This window comes from Haemaphysalis longicornis, unplaced genomic scaffold (genome assembly GCF_048455015.1).
Source record: "Haemaphysalis longicornis isolate Haplotype H1 unplaced genomic scaffold, Haemaphysalis longicornis Haplotype H1 scaffold_101, whole genome shotgun sequence".
Lineage (NCBI taxonomy): Eukaryota > Metazoa > Arthropoda > Arachnida > Ixodida > Ixodidae > Haemaphysalis > Haemaphysalis longicornis.
Genome location: NW_027526205.1, coordinates 256,153 through 278,317, shown reverse-complemented (window position 1 = coordinate 278,317; position 22,165 = coordinate 256,153). Strand labels below are relative to the sequence as shown.

At 44.0% G+C, this 22,165-nt stretch overlaps 1 pseudogene; it reads left to right on the top strand.

Moving 5' to 3' along the window:
- Positions 1–13,733: 13,733 nt before the first annotated feature.
- LOC144160515 (uncharacterized) lies at positions 13,734–14,768 on the top strand (annotated as a pseudogene).
- Positions 14,769–22,165: the final 7,397 nt, after the last annotated feature.

Below are 22,165 nucleotides of genomic sequence, written 5' to 3'. Positions count from 1 at the left end.
GTAAAATTAATCTGTTCTTTTAATAAAAAAGACGTTTAAAGATACCGCCCGACGGGTGACAGTTTTTTAACACAATCGCCTCCGCATGCCGACGTCAATAAAAAGGACAGGAGAATGAAGACTGAAGATATTGTTTTACCAGGACCAGGGTTGCTTCATTTAAATCTCGCCTTAGTCTGCACAACTAATATTTAAACATTAGCCCAGCATTCCACTTCGACCGGGTTCATACGAAAACGCAAAAGAGTTTACACCGTTTCCAGTTTGTCCAAGTTGTAAGCCACCGTGTCATCCTTAGTCAGTGGAATATTTTTAGGACAATTTCTAGGAAATGAAGACATTGTCATAGACAAAATGGGTGTTGGAACACCATGACGCACAACTACCATGTTGTGTGTGCAAGCCCATCTGTTTGTAGCTTAGCCACAGTAACGAATTCCAATGAGATTGTTTACTCTTGCATAGTCGAAGAGGGGTTTCAGTAAGCATCCATGTTGGTGTGCTTTCCAAAACAATAAATTTGGATGTGTGAATTTCAAGTGCCACGCAAATGTCCATATTCTCAGTCATTTTCATACCAGGGCTACATTTTAAAACTGATATTGTGGTGTACGAGAAACTCACCAAGGCGTACAAAATGTACATCAGAAGCGGTGCAAATATGGTCCTGTGTTTCACGAACATGTATACACGGAAAAAATGTGCCTTAGTTAAACGCGGTTAAGGCAAGTTCATCGAGCGCGAGCTGAGCTATGGTGAAGCGGTTGCTAGAAAATCGCTTTGTAGCAGCAACTAGCCGAATTACAATTACACCGCAGGAAACACGCCCGCTTCTCCGCGCCACCCATGCTAACGCCCAGTGAACATGCAGAATGCGGCGGAAAGCTGATGTTTGTTGAAAAATAGCTCGTTTTTCCGGCCGAGATCCCGCTGTAACTGGGCGGAATTTCTGATCGCTCGCTGTTTTATCTTCTCCATTCATCCCCCGTTCACTTTGAAACAACCAGCTATTACCTCCTTTCGCTCCGCGCTAGCACATGAGGCACGGCTTTGACATGGGCTGAGCTTCAAGGTGAGATTGACGGAACACGGTTAGCCTAAATATTTCATAACACATACAAAACAGCGAATTAGTCAAGAGACACCAAACATTTGTAGCCTTCAGGTTGTCTTATTTCAAAAAACGCCGACATAAATATTCTCAGCGTTATCCACCCTCTCCATACTCTTACTGCCCTGTCGGCATTTCGAAGCCATGGATGCGGAGACATGCTGACTGCTTATCTGTAAACCCCAGTGACGCAACACATATGCAAGACGAGGCAGCTCCAACAATATAATCTGCATAAATAACCTCCCTTACATTTAGTTATATCCGCCTAGCTCGCACTAGGCATTGTTAAGTGAGCCATAAAGAGAAAATACAGCTTCGGTTAATTTGAAAGAACTAGGATTCAGTATCTCACTCAGCTCCATTACAACCATAAAAGATGTAGAGGTTTTTCAACAAAAAAGAACAAAAAGTATTTAAAAAATACAAATTTTGCACCACAGTGACGTGTTATGAGGAAGGATGACGTCATACGCGCCAACAACAAAACATAGTTTTCAGAACGTAACTTCCCGTTAGCATTAAAGTGATGCGGTCAAATGGAACTAGAGGCCCCATTACAGACGTCCAGTGATGTGTCGTCGCAAAAGGTCAGTTAGGCGGCCGCCAATTGCACAAACAAGGTTTCGTGACGTCATAGAAAAGTTGCGGGAAATTGACTAGGGGGTCGCGACTGCTTCACACGTTTTCTTTAATATCTCCGCTATTTTTTCGAAAATTGCGATGATATTGGGATCATTGTTATCGGGACTAATTAACCATATCGGAGAACAATCAGTCTGTCTTCTATTAACCCGGCATCAGTCCGTCTGGCCTATGAATTTCTTCCCGAGCCACAACACCCCAATTCTGAATTGTACGAAAGGTTGTCAGTGTCATTTTGCACAAATCATAGCGGCTTTCTGGACGCAGCTCTGTGAGCTTCTACAAGGAGATTTCCCAGTGTATACCTAGAATAACAGAGCTTTCTCTCTCAACATTGATTATTGTAAACATGGCCTGTTCTTCGAAAGTCGCCCAGCCTGCCGTCTAGATTCGAGCGCTAGACCTGGGTGGCGGTCGAACAGAGCCGTGTTCATTTTCGTTTCCCTAAACGACTCGGTCATTTCGCTTCACAATACACCTTCGATCGGAAGCTGTGCTTTAGAAATGGAAGTGCGTAAGTAGACCTAAGTGTACCTTAGAACGCGTGTTCCGTTTGTCGTACAAAAGGGCTGCGTTTACAAGGTTGCCAAAAAGTGCATCACCAAAAGTATGTGCAGCGGCAAAGTCACGCGTCTCAGCGCAGCGACTCTGTGAGACACGGGGAATTTCAAGCGAAGCATGCCCTTTATGTAATAACGACGCGACAGAAAGTGGTTTCGCGGCAGTTCTGTCTCAGCCATTTACAATGCCATAGAAAGCTTTTACGTCGCTTGCTTTTCCCCGAACGTCCTTTTTTTGAATTCCTGTTCTCGCAACTATGGTAGTTACCACTGCCTTTTGCCGTTCCCCTTGAGCGGGTACGTGAACAGTCCGAAGACCATTCGTAACTCCGTACATAAGTGCACTGAGCCATATCGTGGTAGCTTCATATATACAACCTGACGCTCACGCGAAGTAGCAGTGAAGTACCCATACCCAGCTTTCTCGCTCAAAATTCCGACCTCTCAGGAACCCAGAAAAACCACTTCAGGAAAGTGATATTTGGCACAAAACAAAAAGTCAACGTCAAGCGGAAAACACGAAAAGAAGTTTCCAGGATTCTGAATATGTTTCGTGTAATTCGCTGTCAAATCTTACTCTCCCTGCAACTGTATGGGATAGTTTCCATGGCTCAGGAACTTAGTCGTGCAACGTGCGAGACTTGAAACGGTTCACAAAGCAATTTTTCGCCTCCAATATGAGCTTCGCGAATAAACTGCACACTTCGCTGAATAACTACAGAGTAATCACTGTTGAAATTACAGCCATGAGTGGGAAAGCTGCACATGCGCTACGAGAAGGAGCTGTTAAGGCACGTAATCAGACTTACTTTAGCTGCGGAAGGTACGTCCGCTCTTGTCACAGCTGTTGTCACTGCTCTTGTCACTGCTCTTGTCGTCCGCTCTTACCTGCCAGTGTGCGCCTTGGCGTTCCAGCCATGTTCATTCGCTTTTCTACGCTTTATTTAGTTGAACCCGCATGAAATTTCGGTATGCGCAACTCACAGCGCCGTGTTTTTCGGCCCAGGGTTCCGTATTGCTTTCGCAATAATACTAACCGTAACTTCTCCATGAATCAGTTAGTGTCGGCAGGAAAGCAATGCATGAGTTTTGCCAAATAGGGCACGTGAACGCAGTGCAAGAAAGGCTGTGATTACTGCGTCACTAAAAACTTCCTGAGTTTGTCTCTGCTCCCTTTTTGGGTGGAATGCTGATTATAGATGATGGGGACTTTTTAACGCTTAAGGACATCTTTCGCTCGATTCCCGTTTTTCTCCTAGTGGGGGTTTACGCGCAGCACCCTTCTCCGTTTCCTTTTGGTATTTTGTTCTCCTACAAACCAGAGCGAGTTTTTTTTGCGTACAAATAGCTCTTTCACAGAAGCTGACCCTGGTTTTTCCAAAAGCATCCTTCTCAGAACGCCATTTATGGCGAGTACGCTTTCTTATTGTATGCTTTCTTATAATGTATCGATTATACCGCTGGCGTGCCAGCGGCGATTATGCGACGTGGTGTAGAATGTCTGCACAGACGCAGACATGTATCTTTGCGGTTTTTGCTGCTTATGGCTGGGGATGTCGAGTTCAATCCTCTACCTGATTTTGGGGAGTGCGTAAAGCAGCTGAAACTAATCGCGGGGGATATAAAAAAAATCAGGAAGGCAAAGTAGAAACAAGGGACAGGATCAGCGCAATTGATAAAAAGCTCAAGAAAATTGCTAGCTTTGAGATCAAAGTTACTGACTGCGTTAAAAGAATGGCTGACCTTGAATTCAGTATGGCAGTTATAGCTGAAAAACTCGATGACCTGAAAAATAGAAGTCGCCGTTCTAACTTAATTGTGTATGGTGTCAACGCACAAGAATATGAGTCACCGGGTAAATTTGAAACGGCTGCAGTGAAGGACGTTGTCAATGATGTAATCCGTGTCTCGATATCAGGCGTAGAGCGTATTCATCATCTCGGTACGACAAAACAGAGCGATGGGCTAGAACCTATAACTGTCATACTGAAGCTTGTTGACTACCGATACAAAGCCAACACCTCAAAAACTTCTCCAGACTGCAAGGCTGCCCAACTTCAGTCAGTGAAAACTTTTCTCAGCCGTTCTGTGAAATTCAAGGGAAGCTGAGGGTACACACGAAGGGGAATCGAGACCGGCAGGAAAGGATTTCCCTTGTCTAAATTAAGGTTAAAGTTGAGGGCCGACTATTTTTATCAGACGAAAGTCGTATAAAATGGTAGAAGTAGCAAACAATAACGTCAAGTTGATGGCAACGCAAAACAAAGCACCAAGCCAAGCGCTTGTAACGCGAAGCCGCAGTCAGCAACTCTTATCAACGTGAAAGCTCGTGGTATCCTTAATAAAGTTGATCAGGCTGAAGCAATACTCCTGGCACATGATCCTAATATTGACTCTATTGCAGAAACGTGGCTTTATTCTGACGTTTCCGATAAGAGAAGTGTGCTCCCGTGTATGCGATAGTGCGCAAAGGCAGGAAATCACGTGTTGGCGGTATTGCGCTTCTTTTTAAGGAATCCATTCATTTTGTTACAATGACAGACGTTCAGAATACTGTAGCTTTGTGGTGAAATGTGCACCTTCAAGATACGATCGCTAAAGTAGGTGTGTTCTACCAGTCCCCCAACGCTGAATATACATACCTTGAGTCTCTTTTCGATCACAGGCATTCGCATGTAATCGGAAACTTCTACCGGAAACAAAAACTTAAAGCATCATATTAGATCTCATGTTTGGCTTCTATCACGAGCAGATTGTTTTAGGTCCAACTCGGGCGCAGGGAATGTCATCCTCAATCTCAAACCTTGTCTTTTTCAGTAACAGTTTTCCTATAATCCAACCCCGAGTAGGCGTAATTGATTAATTATCTGTTCAAAAAATGGTATCATGCACATTGCCCTTTGTTAGCCAACAAAAATTTTGCTGCCAACTAAAAGAAATACTAGAATTTAACAAGGCAAAAAATGCGGCTATAATTACGAATCTTGTGTACGAGTACCCTACATTTTATGACCTCTCAACAGATGCTTCATCTAGTACTGATGCGGTTCGGCTAAAATTCCGATTTCATGTCATGCACTGTATGCGAAGGTTTCTTCGAATAATATACAATCCACTCAAAAACACAGCCTATTGATCACACGAGAAATATTTCATACTAAACGCAAAATCCAATGATTGAGAAAAACTAGCAGGAACCAGAATGTTCAGGCTACCGTTCTGTACTAAATTCCTTACTAGATCACTTTAGGACCAGGTGCGAAACGCTAAACATACGTTCTGCGGGTCTACATTGCATGAGTTCACTAAGAACTCCCCTCACAAATTTCGGCGGCATATGAACACAAAAATGCCTAATCTACCTACACCAGACGCTCAAGATCAAGTAGCAGCAGACGATTCCCATTGTTCTTTCGTTGTTTCGTTACAGTTGATAACGGTACTGCGAACACCAATGGTTCTTTATACAATCAGTATATTCGATTGCTAGGCATGCCTTCTTTATCACAGGCCGGCATTCTTTCGCTGCTTGTAAGCATCAATAAAAAGAAAACTAGTGGTCCAGCTGGAATTCCAAACAGCTTCGTTAAACGACATCCGGAGCGAATCAGTAAACATCAGCATTTGATATATTCCAAATCATTCAAGGATGGGTACATTCTCGCTGAATAGAAAATTTCAAAATTGCTTCAATATTTAAATCATGTAATACAGCCAGTTCTTCTCATTTTAGGCCTACTTTGATCACGTCCTCTAGTAGCAAAATTCTTGAACCCACAGTGCTAAAATTCCCTATACGTTTTAGTGAATCAAGCAGCATTCTGCATTTGAATGAGCATGGCTGTAGATGAGGACAATCTCCTGTGACACAGCTGATTCACAGTTTGTTCTGTTACACAGCTCCTGTTACACATCTCGTTACACATTTTATGGCCTGTCTCTTGGCATGAATGAACGTCTTCAAACTGATGTAATTTTTCTCGATTTCTCGAAGGCATTCGACCGCCTCTCGCACACTAAACTACTTCTTAAAAAATCACTTGTTAAAGAATGGCCCCATTTTTTAGTGGCTAACTAATTACTTAACTGACCGTTACCAATACATTCAGTATGGTTATCACACTTCGGACCTTGCTCCGTTGTTATAAGGCGTTCAGCGGGGGTCTGTATTATCCCCAGCTTTTTTCTTAAAAGATAGCAGCGACGTAATTACGCAGACGTAAAACTTTGACTCGTCGTAGACAACTGTGTGCTCTACAATGAAATGCGTCATTACCATGACCAGGTGAAGTTAAATAATTAACTAAATAAAATTGATTAGTGTTGTGCAGATTGGCGAATGACTATAAACATTGACAAAACCGTATTTTTGTGCATTAAAAACAAGGTGTCTAAGTTCGATATTATTATGGTACCACAATCGGGGTACCAAAATCAAGGTACCACAATCGGGGACTGACGAATCGGAGGCGTGCATGGAAACACCAAGAATATTCATTAAGTAATAATTCTTTTCTTTACTCGTTCTTTCCATGCACAATTCGAGAATGGAACACACTGGATGCAGCCATTACACAGCAGCCAACATTAGGAAAATTTATTAAACTAATTGAAGGTACTGACTGATCCAAAACGATGATGATGATCGTTAGAGTTTTTTGGCGCAAGGCCAACTGGGGCAAAGAGCGCCAAACAAAAGTATCTAAAATAAAATATAGGCTACTAAAGCCAAAATAACAATAAAATCAATTAACGGCAATGGTGATGGCTGGTGTATAGGGCCAGATATGATTATGCGTGATAGGAGATGAGGTTTAAAAACTTGACGTCGGACAAATACTCAAACACACGTTTCACGGAAACAATGGCATCATCACCTAGGAAAAACGATGGATGTAGGGGAATATGTTGTCTGTAGAGTTCTCTGAAGTGTTTGTGTCGTGTTGTGTGAAGTGCCTTGCATGTGATTAGTATGTGCACTACGGATAGGGCCTCTCCGCACCTGCCGCAGTGGGGTCTAGAAGATCCCGTCAGCAGATACGAGTGCGTCGCATGGGTGTGCCCTATCCGCATCCTACCCAAGGCGACTTCCGTGTGTCTGTTGTGTGAGTCAGTTGTGTACCGTCCCAAGTGTGGCTTTATTACATGTAGTTTGTTGTCTGTCTGTTCGTCCCAGTGTGTTTGCCATGTTCTGCGCAGGTGTTGTCTTATGTGTGGCTTGAGGTCTGTGTAGGGTACCGTGGTAATGTCCACAGTGTTCCTGAGTGCAGCCGCACCGGCCCTCTCGTCTGCCAACTCGTTCCCAGAGATCCCTGCGTGTCCTGGGACCCAGCAGAGGACCACCTCATGCTTTTGTGCATACACGGACATGATAGTGCAGAATACAAGATTAACTATGTGGTTTCTGGGGGGCTTGTGCGATGACAGTGCGCGAACAACACTCAAAGAATCTGTATATATGATGGAATTGGGAATGTGATTTTCAAGGATGTGTCGTACAATCAGTAAAATTCCATAAGCTTCCGCTGAAAAAATTGATGTGTGCACGCTCATGGTTCTGGCTGCATTGAAATTAGGACCATGAGCAGCGCACGACACCATACTGGAGGTTTTAGAAGCGTCACTATAAAATTCTGCACATGTGTATTTAAACTGCAAAGACAGAAAGTGCTGCAGTATTGCAGCTCGTGGTACACGATTTTTGTCAAGTCTCATAAAAGAGAGGTCACACGACACAGGGCGAACTTGCCAAGGCGGTAAACTGTTAGAAAAGGATGACCTGTACACATCTAAAAACGAAGCACTGAGATCCGAGGCTCGCTCTCTCACTCTCAGTGAAAAGGGCAGAGGAACGGATGGGCGATTTGCAAAGAGCAGAGATGTTGATGTATCGTTAAAGACAGGATAAAAAGGGTGATTATTCAGTGATGAAATTTTAAAAGCATATAGCAAGTCCATGTACGTTCGTTGGTTCTCAAGGCTCCACTTATCACACTCGACCTACAGACTCTCGACAGGGCTAGTGCGAAAAGCACCCGAGGCGAGACGGAGCCCCAAGTGTAGCACTGGGTCAAGAATTCGCAACGCTGTTTTAGTCGCCGACCCATATACCACACTGCCATAGTCTAAACGAGACCCAACCAAAGCAGTATAGAGCCGTAATAGGAGTTCTTTGTCGGAACCATAAGATTGATGGGAGAGAACCTTAAGTATATTCATTGTTTTCAAACATTTATGTTTAAGTTCCTTGATGTGTGGAATGAATGTGAGTTTCTGGTCAAACACAACACCTAAGAACTTGTGCTCCTTGTTCACAGGAAGCGACACGCCATTAAGAGTAATGTCTGGGTCCGTATGGACCCCGCGCTTCCTGGAGAACACAACGCAGGAGCTTTTTACAGGATTTAATTTAAAACCATTCTTGTCTGCCCAGCCGGCAAGTTTCTTTACACCAAGCTGGACTTGACGTTCGCAGATTGACATATTGCATGATTTATAGGATATCTGCACGTCATCTACATACATGGAATAAGAGATTGTAGGTGGCAGTGCCTTACCAAGAGAGTTCATTTTTACTATGAAGAGAGTGCAGCTCAACACGCCACCCTGTGGCACGCCATTTTCTTGCACGTAAACGTTTGAGAGTGCACAACCAACTCTTACTCGAAACGTTCTGTCTGACAAGTAACTAACAAGAGTGTTTAACATGTTACCCGATACACCGAATGACTTGAGGTCCCTAAGGATCCCATAACGCCAAGCGGTGTCGTATGCCTTTTCAAGGTCGAAGAAGACAGTTAAACAATACTGCTTATGCGCGAAGGCATCCTTGATGTACGAGTCAAGAGCTACCAGCTGATCGTTCGTCGATCGCCCCACCCTAAAGCCTGCCTGGCAGCTCTCGAGAAGACCGTTGTACTCGAGGAAGTACACGAGCCTGCGATTTACCATCTTCTCGAAGAGCTTGCACAGGCAGCTCGTCAGGGCTATAGGACGGTAGCTTGAGGGGGACGACGGGTCCTTTCCCTCCTTCAGGAAAGCTACAACTATAGCCTCCTTCCAAGAGTTTGGAATGTGCCCCGAAAGCCAAATCTTGTTATATAGGTGTAAGAGTGTTAGAAGAGTGTCTGCGTGCAGGTGTTGTATCATTGTGTATGTGATGTTGTCTGGGCCTGGAGCTGAGGGTTTACACGTGCTTAGAGCAGCCCTCAGCTCATGTAGTGAAAACAGGGAGTTGTAAGAAGTCTGTGATTTGTTGCTGTCGCGTAGGGACTTCTTTTCACAACAGGCTTTATGTTTCAGGAAAGTGTTTGTGTAGTGTGCTGAACTGGACACGTGTTGGAAGTGTTGTGCGAGTGTGTCAGCCTGGTCTTCGAGTGTATCCCCTGTAGTGCTGACCAGAGGCAGGCTGTGTGTTTGTTGTCCCTTGAGTTTACGTATTCGTGTCCATACTTTCCTTGTGTCTGTGTAGGAGTTTATTGATGTTATGAATGTACGCCAACTCTCTCGTTTTGCCCCACGGCGCACACGTTTTCCTAACGCCTTGGCCCGTTTGAACAAGAGGAGGTTTCCCGACGTGGGGTACCGACGGAGGACACCCCACGCCTTGTTCTGCGCCTCTCGCGCCCGCCTACAGTCCTCATTCCACCACGGCCTCCGCTGGTTGCGCGGGGCACCAGAGGCGTGGGGAATTGACTTTTCGGCGGCGTCGAGGATGTGCGCCGTGAGGAGTTGGGTAGATTCTTCAACGTGTAGGTGTCCTATGGATGTGTGGTGTAGTTTGGATGTCTCTGTAAATGTATTCCAGTTAGCTCGTGTTTCATTGAACCGATTATGGGAAGATGGACTGCATGGGCCTTTACCTATGTATGTAAGTGAGGTGGGGAAGTGGTCACTGCCATATGGGTCAGTTCCCACACCCCACTCGAGAAGAGGAAAGAGAACTGCGGAGCCAATAGCCAAGTCAAGACATGAGTATGTGTTGTGTCCTATGTTATGATATGTAGGCTGTTTATTTTTGAAAAGGCATGCTCCAGAGGATGTAAGAAACCTCTCTATCAGGCGACCCCGGGCATCCGTACGAGAAGAGCCCCAAAGAGAATTGTGAGCATTAAGGTCGCCTGTTAGAATGTACGGTTCGGGCAGCTGGTCAACCAGCGCCTCAACGTCAGAGCTCGAAAGTGTAACATCAGGAGGAATGTATATGGAGCATACCGTTATCAACCTATTAAATATTATTAAGCGTATTGCTACAGCCTCAAGGATAGTGTTTAAAGTGACAGGGTGGCATGCTAAGGATTTCCGGGCGATTATGGCCACACCGCCAGAGGAGTGTGTGCAGCCATCCCTGTCCTTTCTGAAGACCATGTAACTATTCAAGAAATTTGTGTGCTTGGAATTCAAATGTGTTTCCTGAACACACATAACACTTGGCTGATTAGCATGCACTATTTCGTATACATCGTCAAGATTTTTAAGAAGGCCTCTACAGTTCCATTGAATTATGTTTTCTCTTCCCATTATTTAGTGTGAGAGCTACTGGAGTGTGTGTGTTTGTTTATGTGTCGTCTTTCGGGGCTGTGACTCTCGCCTTTTTAGGCTTGTCGGGAGGCTTTGGCGTCGGGACGCGTTCCTTGCGCTGCGTTGCAGGCAGGAACGGCCCGACATCCATATCGTCGTCGGATGTCCGAGGGGTGCCCGACGGACCGGGCCCCCAGGACTTGGCCCCCCCTCGGGAGCCCTTCGTTTGAGCCACCACCGCCGAGGGCGTCCGGAGCGCCAGAGGTGGCACGGGCGTTGCGGTGGCGGTGGGAACCGGTGCAGGGCCCGTGGTGTCCATCACCTCGGTACCCTCCAACGCACTGGAGGACGGGGAGACAGAGGCGGGAGCGGCACCGGTCCCGACGGAAGACGTTTGCACCACAACCGCTGCTGCCTCAGCAAGCGGCGTGGTGGCGGGTTGGGCTGCCTGAGGCAACCCAGGGGGGGGCGGGGGAGGGACCAGGTCAGACTCGCTGAACTGGGTCCCTGTGGAAACCAGACGCCGCTCCGCCCCCCGGCGAGCCGCGTCGGCGTACCTCCCCAGAGGGAAAGAGGCGAACCTCTTTCGCGCCTCTGGGAAGGTGATGTTCTCCGTGACCTTGATGTTAATTATCTTTTTTTCAAATTGAAATTTTTCGCACTTGCGGGAGTACGCTGCATGCGGACCGCCGCAGTTCACACAAGTGAGGGTTTCGGATGGACAGTTGTCAGTCGGATGCTCGTGCGCCGCGCATTTCGCACACGTCGTTCGGCCACGACAAGAGGTTGTACCGTGCCCGAACCGCTGGCACTTAAAACAGCGCCGCGGATTCGGGATGTACGGACGGATGGAGCAACGGATAAAACCTGCATATATATGTTGTGGGAGAACTGCGCGGTCAAAGGTCAAGATGATGTGCTTGGTGGGAATCTCCTTGTCGTCTCTGCGGATAGTGATGCGTCTCACGGCAGTGACGCCCTGATCCTTCAAGCCGGCAAGGAGATCCGCATCCGTTTCGTTCAAAAGATCTGTCTCGGATATCACACCCTGGGAGCTGTTGAGGCTCCGATGGGGTGTGACCCTGATGTCTAGATCAGCCAGTCTAGTCTGAGCTAGAAGCTTCATGGACTGCTGCTTGTCATTTATTTCGATGAGGAGTTCACCAGACCTTTGTTTTTTGCACTTATACGTTTTTCCTACTATGGCTTCAAGATACTTGGCGATCAAGAAGACTGACTGAGATGCAAGAGGGTGGGTTGGATTGAGGGATTCCATCACAAGAAATCGAGAAAAATGGTCCGGTTCAGGAAAGGTTAACGACGGCAACGGAGGAAAGGATACTTCGGTGCGGCCCCTTTTCAGGGACCGATCACGGTTGGGGGGGGTTTTAGACAATACCATAAAGCATAGTATAAAAGCAGGGAGACGGGGGTACTTTCTCCTTTGACCTTACCCTGGTAGTCAAAGAGGTCCCGGAGCTCCCTGCCTGGTAGACAGGCAGGGAGCCCATCGGCCGGAGCTTGACCAAGGCTCCGACGGCCACCGTTTACGGCTTCTACCCTTCACCTTTAAACACATCGCCACGGTTGGACACGGCTTATGTTGGGAGCTCGGGGTCCGCGGTGTCGCTGCTCACCGTCACCATGAATACTCAAGGTGCCCCGTGCGGGGCGATCCAAAACGAGGTAGCATGTAAAGTCTAACTGTTTTCTTCACAGAGCCCATCCCGGTTGGAATGCCATACTAAAGCACTTGCCTACACATATTTATTGGTCTGTCGGTTCCTTAATAATATTACACCAGAATTGATATTTCCTCTCTGTGCTTTTTCTTTCCTTCTTTCTTTTCTTCTCAACCTCAGTTTATTTGTTGGTGAATACATATTGTGTTATGGTACAAATAACTGTGTGATGGTACTATTCTGTACTGCTATGTTCCAAATGATTATGCGTTCTTTCATATTGATATTTCTTGAGTTACATACGTGAAAATTGACAGTGAGGGTCAACCCTTTTATGGGGATTGGCAGTATTAGGTAAATGAAGTAAGAAAATAAATTAACAGCTATTTAACTACTTCGAACATCCTACGCAATCTAAAATATATAGTGGTAATACTTGTCTGCCTAAAGAAGACGAGTTTTTCTTGGCACTGAAAAGCACTTGAAAGTGTGTTCACGCGTTGTGCTAACACAACGCACGATGAAAAATTTCTGGCAACAAATTAATTTACTCTCTATTACAGACACAGCAAACCTCGCTACCAAAACAAACCCAAACGTCTTGATTTAGCGATACGGAATACTAACTAGCCACTTAACTGCATGGACGTTTGAAAGACTAGACCTTTCTTCTAGCTCAAGAATAAGGGCTGCCCGTCTCGCTGCCTCCTCGCAGGCGTCTTACTGTCGGCGTAACACCCGATCCCAAACCCCTCGAGCTGAAATGACAGCAGTCGCGTCGCACCGGGCAGGAAGGCGTCATGACTCGTTGAAGTCTACCGCCATAACTACAAATGTGTCATGAGTTAGCATATGAAGCCTAATTGGGCATGCATACCACCCCCCTTTACCATCCTCCATAACGTGCACGCATAACTGGCAACCTTTCGTGTGCGCGGGCTTAAACACGAAAGATACTGGAAGAAACGTCACAACAATCCTTAAAAAAAGAAACACAAAATTGAGGTGTGGTGCGTATGTGTGCGCTTTTTTTATTTATAGAGGACAAAACTTCACGGAACCCTAGAAAGGCGTAAATAAAACGAACGCTGTCTCCTGTTCGGCAGGTTGGTGCTGTGTCTATGCACGTTGTAAATTTGTTTGTGCCGCAACTACTGCTGCTACTGGTGTTGCTGCTGTGTACACTGCTGTTCTCAATTGCCGCTCTGTGCAACTATGCCCCGGGATAGAAAATGTCCTGTGTGCAATAATTCGCTCACTGGGGACGTCATGTGGATTGAATGTAGCGACTTCTGTCACGCATTCCACGCCGGCAAATGTGCTGGAATTTCTGAAGCAACTATCTAGTCCAAAGGGCAGGCATACTGCGATGGATGGGCTGCCCTACCTGTAGGCGCTCGAGGTTACGAGCAGCACCAGCTGAATCAAAAGAACTGAGCAGTGAGGCCGACATGCGAGATGTCCGAATTTGAATGCAAGCTATTAACGACAAGCTGGACAAACTAGTACCGCTCAGAGAAACGGTTGAGAGCATTGACGACGCGATACAATACTTGAGTAAGCAATACGACGAAATACTTTGAAAAACGGAGCAGAATGAGCATGACGTCAAGGACCTTAAGCTTACATTGGAAAAGGTAGAGATGCGTGACCGAGAAGTAGCTGACCTACAGGCAGAAGTAGATAATCTTGAGTGGAAGAGCTGCAGACTCAACCCTAGAATTCCGCGGAATAGAGGAAATGGAAGACGAAAACTTTCTAGAAGAGATCAATGCAATGGCAGCTAATCACCAGCTTCCGCTACTCGCAGAAAATGATGTGGTCGCCATTCATCGACTTCCGCCCAAAAAAGATAAGATGCCGGTCGCTATCTGTCGTTTTGTGAAGCAAGCGGACCGAGACTTTCGGTGGAAAAACAGAAAGAAACTTAGCAGCCTAGATACGGACTTATTCTTGACGGATAACATGACGAAAAGAACGCATGCGCTGTGGTTTGAGGTAAAAAACTGGGCTCAAGAAACGAATTTTAAGTATAGATGGCACTCAAATGGGAACGTTCTAGTGCGCAAAGCTTATGGGGAGAAAGCCATACGCATCGCGAATGCTGCTGATCTGGGGCCCTATTCTCGACTGCACAAATTGCCGGAAATTGGCCCATGCTTTTTTGCGCAAGCACGACGTAAGCAATCAGTGAAGTGCTGCACCGATAGTTATGACGAGATGCAGTTTAATTTGACGAGTCACTCATAAAGGTCTCTACCAAGGTATCAAATATTGTGCAAGAAAGATATAAAAACATTTGGCATGTACTACAAAAATTAAGACGGTAGCTGAGGCTGACAAGAAAAACACATTTGTGGTGGTCAAATTTGGCGTCAACATCACAAGGCGATCGACTAACGTTGATCCAACCGCGAGTGAAAGGCGGATTTCGAGCTAAAAAAACATCACAAGTTTTTTACCGTATGTATTTATTTTTTTCAATCGCTTTTAGTAACATAGCTGGGCTCTCTGCTTCAATGCAAGCTTTGTTGTGTTATCACCTGCCCTGACGCCACCGCCGCCACGCCATCGCCTGCTGCTATGTTACAAGTTTATGGCGTGATACCAGAAAAAGACGGCCGCGACCATTGCTTCTATGACATATAAGAGCAGCGAAGCGCTACGCCTGATAACCGCGGAGAGCACCGATGTCGCCGATGCACTCATTCGTCAAGCTCGACTTCAATCAACGCTGTATTGAACCAAATAGTCACTTTTCTTTGTTATTTTTCTATTGAGTTCGATCATGTGACCCAACAGCTTACTAGGACGAGTATGGACAAATTCCACGCATTGGGTTCTCTTTGTCATGGAGAGGCTTGTACTGCCCTCTTATGTTGCGGTTACGCCAAAAAAGTTTTATTTTATTTTAAGGCCAAACTAAAACCAAAATACTGCACGTTATTTGTATGATCCATGATCGCTGACTTGGAAGCAGTTGAAAGTATAATTTGTTTCGGTAGGAAACATGCTTTCAACAGCGCGCATGCGAAACTGCGCCTGCTGCAAATGGCCGCAGATTTCGCGGCGCGGTATGCCGGGGCAATTTTTTGCCTTACTTTGCTTGTATTTTCCGATAAAAAGAGCCGCCATTTTCAAGCTGTTACGTAGCATTACGTCGCTTTTACGCAGCCTGAAGTTGCCAACGCATGACGTAATCGTTCCCGCCAACTGTTTAAATTACGTCACGCCTTCTCAGCCAATCACAGAGGAGGTGTGTATTACAAGCAGTATTGTTGTTGAATAGCAAAGACAGGCTTACGTTGTCATGTCCGCTGCATTTATTCTGCTTTTTCATTGCCAGCCAAGAATTATGCGCCTTTAGTAACTAGAAATAAGGCAAACGTTAGAATTGGTGTCCGTAAACGACATGAAACGTCAAAATGACTACAGCACACACAACCGCTTTGTCAACCGGAAGCACGGGACCGAAATTGAAAGCCAATCAGAAAAGACTTCCGGCAAATTGCCAGAATTGCCGGCAATTTGTGCAGTCTAGAATAGGGCCCCTGAACAAACTAAGTTAAAGAAAAAGGACATGATCGGCTAAACATGGCTAGCGTAGGAAACGATTCTTACGTGCTTCCCCAAGCGTTTTCGCGAAGTTTAGGAAATTTGTATTCCAACTCGTTTAAATGTTTTCACTTGAATGTACAATCGGTAAATAATAAACAGCCCGATCTTAGCCTTTTTTTGAACAGCTGAATCACGTTGTCGACGTCGTAATGCTAACTGAAACATGGTCGATAGATGAAGCCAGCGTGTTTCGCCTGCCTTCGTACAATACATTCTACCTTAAGCGAAATTCCGGTCATGGCGGTGGTGTATGTATTCTAGTGAAAAAGATCTTTGACTGTGACCTAATTCAAAATTACACCACATCTCGCAATGACTTCGGGTTTCTATCAGTTAAACTACAAAATGTGGTTCTTGCCGTTTGATATAGACCACCAAATGGCGAAACGGCATCTTTTTTGGATTACCTGGACACGTTTGTTGCGTTCGATAATACAAATCGCTCTGTCGTTGTGTGTGGCGGTGACATGAACATAAATATGCTCAAACCGGAGGCTGTAGTACAAAAACTTGATATTTTTTGAAGTCTCATTGCTTTTTAAATGCGAACACTGTTCCTACGAGAATCACACAAATGTGTTCGTCCTTGATTGATTTGTTCTTAACAAATATACCCACAGGAAACCTCAATGCTGGTGTCATTACTGTGGATTTGAGTGATCATTTGCCAACATACATTTCTTGTAGGAAACATTTATATGATCAAAACAACCCGAACACCTTTTTCACCCAGCGTATAAACGAACAAACTCTGAAAACGTTTTCTGAGAATATTTTAAGGGCTTCTTGGGGGAATGTACTTAAAATAAAACAGCCAAACAAGGCGTACGAAGAACTTCTGAACATTCTAAAGGCAATTTCTGCTGCTTCGTTTCCTCTGGTTAAAGCAAAGCAGAACAGAGAGGTTCGTAAACTCTGGATTAACGCTGAACTTGGGAAAAGAATACAAAAAGCAATATGTTATTTAGCCGCTATCCTAAAACGAGAGATACTAAACTGTTTAAAGAATTCAAGGTTAAAAGGAATTGCCTAAATAAAGACCTGAAAAAGGCTACGCAAGATTATTATAACAATATATTTAGCTCAGTTTCTGGGTGTTCACATATAATGTGGAAAAGGCTAAATTCTCTCTTAAATCGCAATGTGTCCACGAGTTAAGTACACAGCATAAATCTTAACGGCCAGGTTATATCGGGAAAGCCCTTGGACGATACTTTTAATAAATTCTTCGTAAATGTCGCAGAAACATATGATGTGAGTAATAATCTTAGAAATGTCCCATTTATCGACATTACTATTTTTATAGATCCGACAAGTGAGAATGAAGTGAAATTACTAGTTTTGAATTTGAAGAATAGTACCGCACTTGATATTGACGGGATGCAAGTTCAACCTATAAAACTTGTTCTGATGTTCCTTCTTCCATATATGACACATATATTTAATTTGTGCCTTGGCCGCGCTGTTTTTCCCTACAAAGCGCAAGTTGCACCCGTTACCGTCCTCTTCCAGAAAGGCGATAGGAATAACATGTCAAATTACCAGCCAGTGCCATTCTGCGAGTCTTACCGAAGGCATTATGAAAGCTAATCTTAAAATGGTTGAATAATTTTGAACAGAAGTTTCATTTGCTTCATGATTCGCAGTAAGGTTTCCGCAAAGGCCTTAGTACACAATATGCTCTCATGGCCCAGAAAGAGTACATTTATCAGCAATTCGAACAGGGAAACGTTGTGTTGGCCTTGTTTGTAAATTGTACGAAGGCGTTTGACCACATTAACCACAAAGTACCTATTCAAAAACTGAAATGGTACGGTATTCGTGGAACGGCGGGATAACTACTACAGTCTTATTTGCAACACCGTAATCAGATTGTTAGTGTGGGTTGTCACAATTCAGATTCTCTGTCAATCGTTACAGGAGTTCCACAAGGAAGCATTTTGGGGCCTTTCCTCTTCAATATCTCACATAATTGATATTGTGAACATTTCCTCTAACGCTAGATTTATAATATATGCAGATGATGCAAGTATATTGTTAACAGGAAAATCAGTTAAGGAACTAATAACACATGCAAATCTACTGCTGGTTAGATTAGAAAAATGAACAAGAGAAAATGGTCTAAAAATAAATGTTGCAAAGGCTAAGGCTATGGTATTCCATGCTAAAAATAAAACGAAAATTGTAAATCAAACGATTATTTTAAATCCAATTGCTGTCGAGATAGTCCGTTCTCTTAAAATATTCGGAGTTATATGTCAAGAAACTTTATCATGGGATCATCACCTGCGCTTTTTAGCTGCTAAGGTCTCTCAGGTAGTCGGACTTGTGTACCGAAACAAGCACTTGCTTCCTCGGAATATTTTGTTGTTAATATACAATACCTTATTTTTATCAAGAATCAATTACTGCCATCTAGTTTGGGCTCTAACTTCTCGAGAAAACATAAACAAACTTCATAAGCTTCAAAATAGGTTTTTACGGGCGGTAGAGGGCGTGCCAAGTACGTATCATACGCGCCCCCTATTTGAAAAATATAACCTCACGCCAGTAATAAAAATGTACGATCTTATCTTGTCCAAGAAATATAAGCAAGATATGGAAAACTGTAACCCGTTTCTAAAGCAGTTGGCAGATTTAGTACCTAACCAGCCTAAGTATAATACCCGAAAAAATGAAGTGTGGAATGTTCGAACCTTTAGAACCACGTACGGTCTTCACTCGCTGGGAAATAAACTTCCACGATTGCTAAAGAAAATTTGGGATAAAAAAATTGACTTAAAAATGTCACCTTTTAACAACTGCGAAATCATTTTCTCCTGGCGTCATGATCACTTCCTCTGTTACTTGCAATTTTCTTAAAAATGTAATTTGTATACTGTTTTTGTTGACTTGTATTTGTGTATACTGCTCTGTGTTTTCTCGCGATACGTTTGTTGGTGTCTTGTTTTTTTTCAGTTTTGGAAAATGGGTCTGTATTTGTGGTGTTTGCCAAACCGATAAATTAGGCATTCCTTTTCTTTATGATGATGTTTTTGTGTTTGCAAGGCAAATGCGCTTTCCCTTTCGCATTGCGAAATCGATTATTTGTTTCTAGCATTATACGCACCAATTCATTATATCTGCACAGCGTTTTTTACTCCTTTTTTTGTAGACCTTCTCGTATGCTTCACTTCTATGTATCACGCGTATGGTTCCTTTTTTTTAAGGCAAATGCGCCTACCTTTTTCGCATTTTCTGAAACTATATTTTGTTCAAGCATTACACGTTTTGTTTCATCACACATGTACCGTGATGATTTTTCTTGTACTACACCTGTTTATTTCACACAGATGATCCGGCATATTTTTATGAAAGTGTGACGGCTGTTGCCATGCGTTCGGGGAGGGGGGAAGGGGCCTGCGGCCTGGTCAAGCTGGCATCACGCCAGCTTTTTCTGCAGGTCTCCTGCATCATGTATCCTTGATTCCAAATAAATTCATTGTTATATATAGCCTATCTGTAAAATTTAAACAAACAATGGCAATGACCAAAGAAAAAATTGCAGAATTTCCACTCCGTGGATGATGGCGAGGGGGCGGAGTACGGGAACTCGAAATGACATCCAAGTAGCGCTCCGAGTGACATCCGACTTGCGCTCCCACCGTCATTCGATTTGAGCAATGAGTGGCACCTAGATTATTCCCTAAATGAAACTACAACTCACGGCTCAAATTGAATATTAAGAGATTTAGGCTTGATGGTGGTGTGTGCATGAACGGACGCGGATGGATATTGAGAGGTCTTTAGGTACTCCGAACCGTTAGAGCCGAGGGAGTAAGCTATTTGACTCTCGGGTACTAAGTCGCGGTCGCAGCCCAATGGGTAAGACGAATGACACAAACTCTGCTTGGTCTACCAGGCACAGGCCCTTATCCTGGCGGTGCCTGTGGGATTTTTTGCGCTTGTAAATGCTATGTGCCCGGACGCGGACGGACATTGTGCGGTCCTAAGGTACTCGGCACCTAATAACATCTTTCCCTTCCAGACCGGACGTCTGCTCTAGCAAAACAGCTCAGTCGTAATAAACACCGCGCTTTGAACTGTCTCTGCCTGTCTCTGTCTGTCTCTGTTTAATCTGTCTCTCTGTCTCTGTAACCTGTCTTTTTAATCTGCCTCGGTAATCTGTCTTTCTGTCTCTGTGTAATCTGGAAATAGCTTGGTGGCTTCCTACAGTTTTCGCCGTTAGGCAAAGTGGTTGATACCTTTTTCTAGAACAAACCAAGCGTTAAATAGTGTTGAAAACTGTATTAGCAGGTTACTGAATGAATATACATCAGAAAAGATAAATATGTTGAGCATTAGTACTTCAGCTCTACAATTAAAATTACAGATACGTCAATAATAAGTTTCTGGCACTTGAAGTTATGAAGGCTTTATGTAAGTAATAAAATGCAGTATACAAACCCCGTTGACCCCTCATCATATCTGTGTAAATGCATGATATTTATTAGTGTTCTTTCTCGTGAGTTGAATTGTTTGTGTAAGAAGAAATTCTCGCTGCGGTGCACAGTGGTAGTGTCGCATCATTTAGACGTTTTTACGTTTTTGACTTCATCTGACACGTTGTGAATTCCTTTAGTATTGACTGATGTACTTAGAAAAGTACATTTACAAGTTTAATTTCGTTTTTAATTGCTGTCATAGATTTATAGTGATGACAAGATAAGAATCTTTATCGTTTTACCCGCGTCGTCTTTATTGTGTAAATCACATGCATGGCTTCTTGTTACCTAGGAGATAAAACAGTTGTATGCTTTATACGTTTTTTTAGGTTTAAATAGCTCAATTGGCTTTGTGTTAAATTCTCTGTGTTAGTTGAGTTGGACCTCCATGTGTACACAAAATATCTGCCATTGCTGTATGCCATGGGTAGTGGGACCTCGTCAAGCTTTCGCATGACAAGCTTTTCGTCCCTGTTCTCTGAATTTCTGTGTATAAGGAATGCCCAAATAAACAAACCACTTCAGCCAGTTTTATATATATATATTTTTTTTGGGGGGGTGGGAGTGGGGGGGGGGGGGTTGAGCTATGAGGATAGGTGAAGCCGACCTCCTTTTTACTAGGCGAGTTGGAAGAACGACTCGAGCTCTCCTGTTGACCCACTGTCCGGAACAGGATTGTTTGGCTCCGTCGACAGTGCTCTCAAAGTGATAGCATGTTTTTATGGGACTGTACTGTACCACTCACGTGCGCGAATGACAGGCCGTCTCCATTATTTTTGCAATACGTATCACCATCCGACATTTTGTGACTTATTTTATAGAGAACACCTGCCCTCATAAACTCGATCGAGGAGAGATCCCGGCATTTTCTCCCTTCGAAATAATACCATCGGAAACAACAATGAATTCATAATCTATTTAGGAATTTTTACACTTAAAGCTTTTGCGAAATACTGTTAATACGCGCGCTTTGTGAGTTCAGGGGCGGCAAATGCACAGCCAACATAACACTAACTGAAAAGTACGCAGTACGGAACTCGGCGTTCCAAACTAGTATCACTTGCTGTAAAACTTTTCAAGCATGACAAATATCTTTTCTTGAGAAGGAGACCCCTGAAAGAGTAAGGGTAACTTTTATTGACTAAAAACATTTTCTGTCAGATGACTGACCGCTGTTCTGAAAACAAATTTTCTTCAAAAATATTCCCAAGAAAATTTGTTTTCCTTTCCGGGTATTTTATTTTTTTTTCAACATACAAAACAGAACCAGGCTGGGGCATAGAGTAAGGAGGAGCATATGATAGTTCAGTAGCCAACAATAAAAGCATAAACACCGGTAGAAAAATATTCTGACATCAGGTAAGAAGCAAAACTGTAGCAAACACATCCACAGACACAAACAAAAAAGTGCACGTCTGGAAACATGGAGTCGAGTTTTGAAAAACACCTTGTTACAACTACGGCGCGTATGTACATTTATAAACAAAGACATTATTATTCCCTCGTGGCAATCTAAGCCAACAAGTGCACTACGAAAAGGGCAGA